Source organism: Pan troglodytes, chromosome 18 (genome assembly GCF_028858775.2).
Source record: "Pan troglodytes isolate AG18354 chromosome 18, NHGRI_mPanTro3-v2.0_pri, whole genome shotgun sequence".
NCBI classification, from domain to species: domain Eukaryota; kingdom Metazoa; phylum Chordata; class Mammalia; order Primates; family Hominidae; genus Pan; species Pan troglodytes.
Genome location: NC_072416.2, coordinates 44,075,426 through 44,085,138, shown reverse-complemented (window position 1 = coordinate 44,085,138; position 9,713 = coordinate 44,075,426). Strand labels below are relative to the sequence as shown.

Here is a 9,713-nt window from a genome sequence, read left to right as displayed (position 1 = left end):
TGTCGCCACTGCACTCCAGCGTAGGCGACAGTGTGAGACTCCGTCTCAAAAAACAAAACAAAAACAAAAACAAAAGCCGGGCGCGGTGGCTCACGCCTGTAATCCCAGCACTTTGGGAAGTCGAGGCGAGTGGATCACGAGGTCAGGAGATCGAGGCTAGATTGACCAACATGGTGAAACTCTGTCTCTACTAAAAATAGAAAAGTTAGCTGGGGTGGTGGTAAGCGCCTGTAATCCCAGGTACTAGGGAGGCTGAGGCAGGGGAATCGCTTGATCCTGGCAGGCGGAGGTTGCAGTGAGCCAAGATTGCACCACTGCACTCCAGCCTGGGCGACAGAAAGAATTTGCTAGGCCATGAGGGCTCTACTCTCATGAATGAATTAATGTCGTTATTTCCAGAATGAATTAGTTGTCATGAGAGTGGTTCCATTATAAAAATAAGCTCTCTGGTGTACACCTTCTGTCCTCGTTATGCCTTTGACCATTTTGTGACGTGGAAATATGATTCTCATCAGATGGCAATGGTATGTTCTTGGACTTTCAGCCTCTAAAGAAATGAGCTAAGTAAACTTCTATTCTTTATAGTTTACCCACTCTAGGATATTCTGTTTTTGAAGCAGAAAATGAACTGAAACATTCACAAATGTCTAAAGAGATTAACAAATTTACCAGTATATTTTACATAAGACATTTTTTAGATTTAAGGGCATGCATAAGTTCCTGGTTAAATAATAAAAAAATACTATGCCAATAATAACTAAAAGAGTATATTAGTGGCTGTATTTATATAAGACAAAATAGACTTCTAGAAAAAAATCTGTCAGGAGATATAGAGAAGTTGACTATATAATGATAACAAGCTGATCTGTCAAAAGGCTATAACTATATATGAACCCAACATTGGAGCACATAAATATATAAACATATGTATATGTGTATATAATATAATAATAGTATGTCTATATAATATTTATATAAGAATGTATTTTATATATGACTGTAGAAAAAAATAATTATTATCGTAATAGAAGATGCTATTACTCTACTTAAAACGTTTTAAGTAGTAAGAAAACAATGTACTTGCAAAGCACTATAGAACAAGTGCACCTAACAGTGATAAACAGAATATTTCATCCAACAGTATTTGAATACACATTCTTCTTGAGCACACATGGAATATTATCCAGGATATATCGTATGTTGGGCCAACAACAACAAGAAAATCTCTAAAAATTTAAAAAGATTAAAATTAATGAACTTTTTAAATTACAGTTTTTTAAAACTAGAGATCAATAACAGAAAAAAATTTAAAAACTCACAAATATGTGGATATTAAACAACATATTTCTGAAAAACACATGGGTCAAAGGGGAAAAGAAAAAAGAAATCACAAAGTATCTTGAGAAAAGTAGAAATAAAAACACAACATACAACAACTTCTGGGATGCAAAAAAGCAGTTCTAAGACAAAAGTTAACACTGATATATTTCTATAATAAGAAGAAAGAAAGATCTCAAATAAGCAGCATGACTTTGATTTGCAAAAACCTTGAAAAAAACTAATTACTCTCAATGTTAACATAATACACAAAATAATAAAAAAAGAACAGAGATTCAATAAAAACTTGAAAGACAACAAAAAACATAAAAGCAGATAATTTACATATGAAAGTTATCTAAATTAAATAATTTAAAAAATGAGAAGAGTAAATTTCCTTTTTTATTTTCAAATTGAAAGATTAAATCTCTTATTTTTATTTTGTGTTTATGCTTACAATAAACTGGTTGCAAAATTTTATCCTTAACTCTTAGACATTCTATTTCCAATAGGGTTTGTATTTAGGCACATGGGTTTGTGAAAGAGGGTTTGTGGAGAAGAAAAAAGCAGACTAAGAGAAAGTGATACAAAAAAACCCATGAGTAGGGAACAGTGCATAGCTGGTGAAAGGACTGGTTAGTGCTATAGACACTGGCACACACAGGGTAACTCTGATTTCTAAATGTGTGTATGCAGGCAGATGAGATGGACAGAGGGTCGAGAAGCCTAGGCTACTGGAGAAAATAGGTCACTGGTGCAGATGCAAGATCTGGGCATAGAAGTAAGCCATGAGTCCACTGGGCACTTATGTAGCATATTAGTGGAAAACTCTAGAAGGAGAGGTTCTGTCAGCACAGTTTCTCAGGGTGAAGCCTTGTCATGGGAGGGGTGTATCTACATCATTGCCTAGTGTGTATGTGTGTGAGTGTGCAGGAATCACTTTATAGCAGCAGGGTGAGGAGAGGAGTCTTCCTTCAGAACTCCATCCCTTTTAATCCTCAGTTCCCTCTGACCCCTAGATGGGACCTATTGTCACAAGACAATTCACACTGTGACAGCATGTGTGTAAAAGAATAGAGTCTTTATTCCCCAAAAGACCCACAGTATACCTCCAGCCGAGGCTGCTGTGATGTCTTTGTTCTAACACCAAATACATGGAGTTTGTTGAACACCAGCCAATTCATCAACACCAACTGGGAGTTTAACATCTTAATTCTGACACCACCCAGAGTTGGCATAGACTCCACAAGTTCAGGACTCAGTCCCACAGCACCATCCCCACTGCACATGCCTGTCACAATGAACATGGGCACGTCTATGCTTCTGAGCATCTATCTATAAATCATAAGCTCCCATAACCCTTTTCATGAAGTTTAATAATTAATAAAACTACTCACAGAACTTGGCAAAACATTTCACCTATGCTTGCCAGGTTATTATAATAAATACAGTTCAGAAAAAGCCAAATGCAAGAAATGGATACAGCAAAGAAAAGCATAAAAGAAAGACAGGGTGGGTAGTGAGTCCTGGTAAATAGTGACATTTAAGAAAACTCTCTAATTCTTTGTGTTCTGTGAGAAAACTTACTGCAGAGAAACACCTTTACCATTGTTACCTAGATGGTACATCCTGTTTTAGATATCACAGATTCATAGATTCTCCACATTCCCATTTGCTCCTCATAAACAATTAAATACTTTTGTCTTCAGAGTTCAGAAGAAAATACTTGTTAGGCACAGGTTGCTTGTTTCTTTTTTCCCCCAGGACTCTGGCCTCTGCTCCATCTTCAGTCTGAGTAAACATATAACCATACAAACCCTTTTATGCCCCTCCCAAGAACAGGCTGATTTCAGGGTGAAACCATCTCTAATCTTGAAGGATTTTGTCACTCTCCATTGTGCCCTTCCTCTCCCACCCTTCTTTCTAATATACCTTGCTCCTCCATTTCAAAGACAGCTCTTTTCTGCCTAGTATTTTAGATGTTTGCAGATATTATGCTTGATGCTTCCACCATTGCAATACTTCTTTAGGTTAAAGTCTCTAAATTTATTTTATTTGAAAATATCTAGAAACAGCCCCAGGACAATAACAATTACACCCTCACAGAGAACATCTCAGTCCTCCTCCTATCTCACATGACACTGTATCTGCCTGTGGATCTCCACAGCTGAGAAGGAGATATACATTTTGGCCCAGCTCACAGGCACTATGATAAATCTTATACATGAGCCAAGCCAAAAGGAGAGATTTTGACTCTCATAGCTAGGCTTCAAGCAATGGGTAAAGTCCTGGATCTTCTACTTTTATGAAGGTCAAAGGATTATAAAACCCATGCCTGTTGAATATACCCCTTGAGTGGTACAGAGAGTGTCATAACAGGACCCAGTTCACAGGTGAGATATAGAGATCTGTATGGCCACACAACCAAAAGTAGAAATTGTCACATGCCCACATGTACATAACCCACAACTGAGGTTCTAAGCTCACACCCATGGGCAGGGGGAAGTTGGAGTTGTGACTCTCACAGGTGGATCCAGTCCACAGGCGAAATGGTGACTCTCTCACCAAGATTCAGCACAGCATTGAGGCTGTGACTCCCTTACCAGGACATAGCTTGGAGAAGGGATTGGGGCTCTCATGTGAGGATGCAGTCCACTGTTGAGATTGTGACTCAAGTACTTGGACCCAACGCAACAGGAGTTCTACCTGGAGTGGAGAAATGTTTGGATTTGGAGGTCTCATTACTGGGCCTTCCCACAGGTATAATTGTGACATACATCTAGAACCTTAGTGATTTCACAGTGCTTCTGGGCTCAGCACAGATATATCTTGTGACTTATACCTGGAATAAACACCTAGGTGATGTGACTATTTTGCCTAGACACTTCCTTCAAAGGAATTGTGATGTATCTCTCTACTTTGCACCTAGGTGATATAAATCTTTTCCCCTACTTAGACCCTGCTCACAGGTAAGGTTATAACATATCACTAAGCCTGGTACTTAATGATGTGACTCTCTGATCCTGTTTGTGCCCTGCCCTCAAGAAGCATTGTGACATCACTGGGCTAAGCAACAAGGTAATCTTGCTTATGTGTCTTCTGTCTAGGCCATGTGCACAGGGGGCATTGAGAAATATCTCTGGACCAATCACCTAAAAGATGTGACTCTCCTCACTTGCCTGGAATCTGCTCAGAATAGAGATTTCGACACATCAGTGGGTTCAACACCTAGGTGATGCGGCTCTTCCTTCTTTTCTGGGCTCTTCCATCAGAGAAGATTGTGACATTTTCTGAGCCCAGCACTCAAGTGAGGTGACTTGTCTCCCTGGACTCTCCCCACAGACAGCATTGTGAAATATCTTTGGGATCATCACCTAGGTAATGTGAATCGCCTCTGCTTCATGGGCTTTGCACTCAAAAGGGCTTGTGATTTTCATGGGAAGCACCACCCAAGTGATTTGATTCTTTTGGATGGGGGGCTGGGATCTGCCAACAGGAATAATTTTTACATATTGCTTGGCTAAACCCCTAGTTAATAGGACTCTTCTCTCCTACTTGGGCCCTCCCTGCAGTGTGTTTTGTGTCATATCTTTGGGCTGAGCACGGAGGAGTTGAGACACTCCTTCCTTGGCATTCCCCAAAGGGAATATTATTACATATCTTTGGGCCAGTCACATAGGTGATGTGACTCTCCTCTATTGCCTGGAAACTTTTTACAGTTGGGATTGTAACATATTGCTGGGTCCAGCACCAGGTGATGTTATTCTTATCCCAGGGCCCAGCCCACAGAAGAAATTGTGGCATATCTCTGGGCCCATCACCTAGGTGATGTGGTTCTGCTCTTCTGCCTGGACACTTTCCCCAAGAGTAATTGGGACATATTGTTGGGTCCAGCTCCCAGGTGATGTAACTATCCTGCCTTGGCTCTGTGCACAGGGGGGGATTGTGACATATTTCTTGGCCAAGCAGCTGGGTGATATGACTCTCCTGAATGGGCCCTGCTCCCAGAGAGGATTGTGACCCGTCACTGGGCCAATCATGTGGGTGATGTGTTTCTGCTCTGTTGCCTGGGCTCTGGCCAAAGTAAGAATTGTGACATATAGCTGACCCAGCACCCAGGTGATTAAACTTTTGTGACTGGTCCCTGCTCACAGGTAAAATTGTGACATATATATAGTCACAGGTTAAAGGTGAAATGATGACTGTCATACATGGGATCCAGCTAAGAGAAGAGATTTTGACCCTCATAGCTAGGGTTAGGGCAACAGTCATGGTCCTTGGTCTCTTACTTTAACAAAGGTCATAGTGTATTATGACACCAAAGCACATTGTATAAAGCCCTCAGGTGGTACAGAGTGTGTCATAACAGGACCCACACAAAGGTGAGGTTGTGACTCTCATAGGTACATCCAGCTGACAGAATTGTCATCCTCACACATGGCCAGTACTCAGTGGTGAGGTCCTAAATCTCATGTGCAAACGCAATACAGATTTGGAATTGTGACTGTCATACATAGATGCAGCCACAGGTGAGATAGTGACTCATTTCTGAACCCATCTCACAGGCACAGCAATAAAACTTATACCTGGGCTCAGTCAACAAGAGAAATTCACAATCCTGGACATTTTCCAGCTAAAGGTATTAGAGTCAACCCGTCTTGTGGGTTGAGTCCAAGTATGCAAGTTAATCACAACAGTGGAGTAAATCAGTACACGAAAGCCCAAATCTCACCTGAAGACTACGTTTTAATACGGAAATTACAGTCCCCAGGTGTTCTAAATCCTGGTCTTGGAGTTATCATCCCATCTGTGGATTGGATTGATTAATGAGGTTCACAGTTCCAACTTTATGGCCTCTTGACATGTGATTCAGAACCTCAACAGTGGGCTTTGTTCATGTCGGAGGGTGACAATCCTTACTTGTGGCTGGGTGTGCATACAACTGCCACAATTTCACCTATGTGATGAACTACATTATGGCATTTTTTGTAGCACTTGATGGCTTTATATAATGTGCACGAAGGTCAAAACACTCCATGACCACCCTACAAGTTGAAGACCCAGGACCTTCATTTTTGCCCTAAGACTAACTACAAGAGTCAAAATGTTTTCAGGTATGAGTCATCATCCCACCTGTAAGCTGTGCCTATGTATATTTCACAATTCCAATTGTGGAGAGAGACAAGGCACCAGAGTCACATCACCTGGATGCTGGCCACAGATATGTCACAATTCTCACTTTAGCCAGGATCTAGGCAGCAGAGGAGCCCCAACACCTAGGTGATTGGCCCAGTGAGAGGTCAAAATCCCCCCTTGGAGCAAGAGCAATTCAGGAGGGTCATATGACCTCGGTGCTGGAAACAGCAATGTGTCAAAATGCCCTCTGTGGGCAGGGCCAAGGCAGGACAGTTACATAACCTGGGAGCTGGGCCTGGTGATACGTCGCAATGCCTCTTGGGGGCAGGTTCAGGCAGGAAGGCAGAGTTACATCACCTAGGTGATAGGCCCAGAGAGATTTCACAATACCTTCTCTAATTAGAACCCAGGCAGAGAAGTTACATCATTTGCATTAAGGGCCCAGTGATATGCCTGTCACAATCTCAACTAAAGGCAGGGCCTGGGCAGGAAAGAAGAGTCACTTCACTTTGAGGATTGCCCCAGAGATATACCATAATTTCCCCTGAGGGCAGGGCTCATGCTGAAGAGGCATATAAATAAAGTGCATGGTCCAGGTGTATGTGACAATCTCAACTGTACACTGGGCCCAGGCAAGAAAGTAAAATCAACCAGGTGCTGGGAAAAGGTATATATCACAATCACACCAGAAGAAAGGTTTCGGGATAAGATTCAAAATCCCACTAATGTCCCAGCTTCACTTATGACAGTCAACATATCTCGTGAGATGTGTTCAAGTACTCGAGTCACAACCTCAACAGTGGACTTGATCAGTGCATGAGAATCTGAACTCCTCTTGCAGACAGTGTCCCAGTAGGGGAGTAACAGCCTCACAGGCGTTCTGAATCTTGGTGTGAGAGTCAACATCCTACCTGTGGACTGCATCCATGTATGAGAGTCACAGTTCTAACTTTTGACTGCCTCTGAATGTGAGATTCAGAATGTTGTAAGTAGGCTGGGTTTTTGTGGGAGGGTGAGAATTCTTACTGTCAGCCAGGTGTGCATATGAGAGCCACAGTCTCACCTGTTTGCTGGTTCCTGTTATGACAGTCTGTGCCACCTGATGGTTTTACATGGCATATGTGCACAATCTGCTTTGAGATTTTTGTGCCTTCCTAGGTATGTGTTACAACCTCAAATGTATAATTATGCTCACTGCCCTAAGACCAGGCATGACCGTCAACATCTCTCTTGTTTGTTGGGTCCAGTTATGAGAACCATTTATGCCCCTGTGACCTGGGTACAGAAATGGGTCAACATCCGTCCTGTGGTTCAATCCACATGTGACAGGCACAATTCCAACAGTGGACTGTATATTTCGGTGAGGCTCAGGAACTCATTATTCTGCTGTGTCCATGTGTATGGGTGACAATTGTAACAGTCAGCTGGGTGTTCATACAATAGTCACAATCTCAGTGTCGTGCTGGGTACTATTAAGACATTCACTGTACCATCTGAGGGCTTTACACAATATGCGTGTGTGTGGTAATCACCTGTTATTATTATTTTTTTAAAGTAGAAAACTCAGGACTTTATTTTTTGGCTTAAGCCTAGCTGTGAGAGTCAACAGCTCTCTTATTGGCTGGGTGCAGGTATAAGAGTCATCACTGGGCCTGTAAGCTGGGTATAGATATGACTCACCATCTGATCTTTGGCCAGATTCACATTTGACCATCAATATTCTAACTGTGTATTTTGTCCTCATATGAAAGTTAGGACCTCACCAGTAAGTTTGGTCAATTTGTGAGGGAAACAATGCTAATTGTCATCTGGGTGTGCCTATTGAATCACTATTTTACCTCTGTGCGGGGCCCTGATATGACACACTCTATATTGTCCAAGGGCTTTATAAAATATGCATGAGTGTTGTAATGTTATGTGACCTTTCTACATGTAGAAGACTTGGATCCTTACTTGTTTCCCTCAGCCTAGCTATAAGAATCAAAATCTCTTCTATTGGCTGGGTCCACATATAAGAGAGTCTTCATTACACCTGCGGGCTGAACCTAATTATATGTGACAATCCCACCTGTGGGCAAAGACTAGGAGGGAGACTCACATCAACTAGGTGTTGGGCCAGTGATATGTGAATATTTTTCCTGTGGGTGGGGTCCTGGCAATAAAAATTGTATCTTCTGGGTGCTAGGCAAAACAATATGTCACAATCCACCCTGTAAACATGTTCCAGGAAGAAAACAGTCATGTCACCTAGGTGATGGTCCCAGTGACATGTCATCATTCTTCCTGTAAACAAACTCAAGACAGAAAGAGTCACATAATGTAGGCGATGGGCCCAGTGATATCTCACAATGACTCCTGTGGTCTGGCCCAGGCAGAAAGGGAGAGTTACATTACCTAGGTTATTGGCCCAGAGATATGTTACTATTTCCCCGGATGGCAGAGTCCAGGCAGGAAAGTTGCATTATCTACGTGCTAAACCTAAGTATATTTTACAATCTAAATTGTAGGCTGGGCCTGAGCAAAGGTATATGTCACAGTCACAGCTGTGTAAATGTCCAGAGATAAAATTTGCAATCTCTCGTATGCCCCAGCTTTGGATTCAGAGGCAATAGTTCCTGTGAGTTGCACCCAAAAGGCAGGTAACAACCTCAACAGTAGACTAAGCCCATGAATGAGAGTCCCATTCCTGCCTGCACATAGTGTCCCAGTAAAAAATAAAAACATCACAAGGTGCTGAAACTTGGTCCAGAGTCGCCATCCTACCTGTGCATAGAATCCACATATGGCAGAAACAATGCAAACTTCTGACTGCCTCTAGATGTGAGATTCAGAACTTTAACAGTGGGCTGTGTTCATTTGGAAAGTAACAATACTGTTGGCTGGGAGTGCATATAAGAGTAGCAATCTCACCGGTATTTTGGGCCCTTTTATGATGCTCTCTGTACCACCCGAGGGAATTATAAAATAAGCCTAAGAGTCGCAACACTCTCTGAAACCTGCATGCTTGGGTGGACACACGATCTTACACATTGTTTTAAGCCCAGACAGGAGAGTCAACATCTCTCTTATTGGCTGTGTCCAGGAGTGAGATTCATCAATGTGCCTGTGAGTGGGCTCCAGAAATAAATCACCATCATACCTGTGGCCATCACAATGTCAATTGTGGACTGCATGCATGGAAGTTTTAGGACCTCAGCTGTGGGCACTGTCTGTGTGTGAGGGTGACAATATTAAGTTTTGACTGGATGTGTATATGAAAG

General features: G+C 42.1%; 1 long non-coding RNA gene across 3 annotated transcripts in view; it reads left to right on the top strand.

Annotated features, from left to right (window-relative positions):
- The first annotated feature begins 4,282 nt into the window (after nucleotides 1-4,282).
- Nucleotides 4,283-9,713, top strand: part of LOC107968831 (uncharacterized) — a 28,934-nt gene continuing 23,503 nt past the window's right edge. For 2 of the 3 annotated variants that reach the window (XR_008539785.1, XR_008539786.1), the window contains exon 1: nucleotides 4,369-4,695. This is a non-coding gene — a long non-coding RNA (uncharacterized LOC107968831). Of the gene's footprint in view, nucleotides 4,696-9,713 lie in introns of all 3 variants that reach the window. The other variant, XR_010152595.1, reaches the window with a different exon arrangement.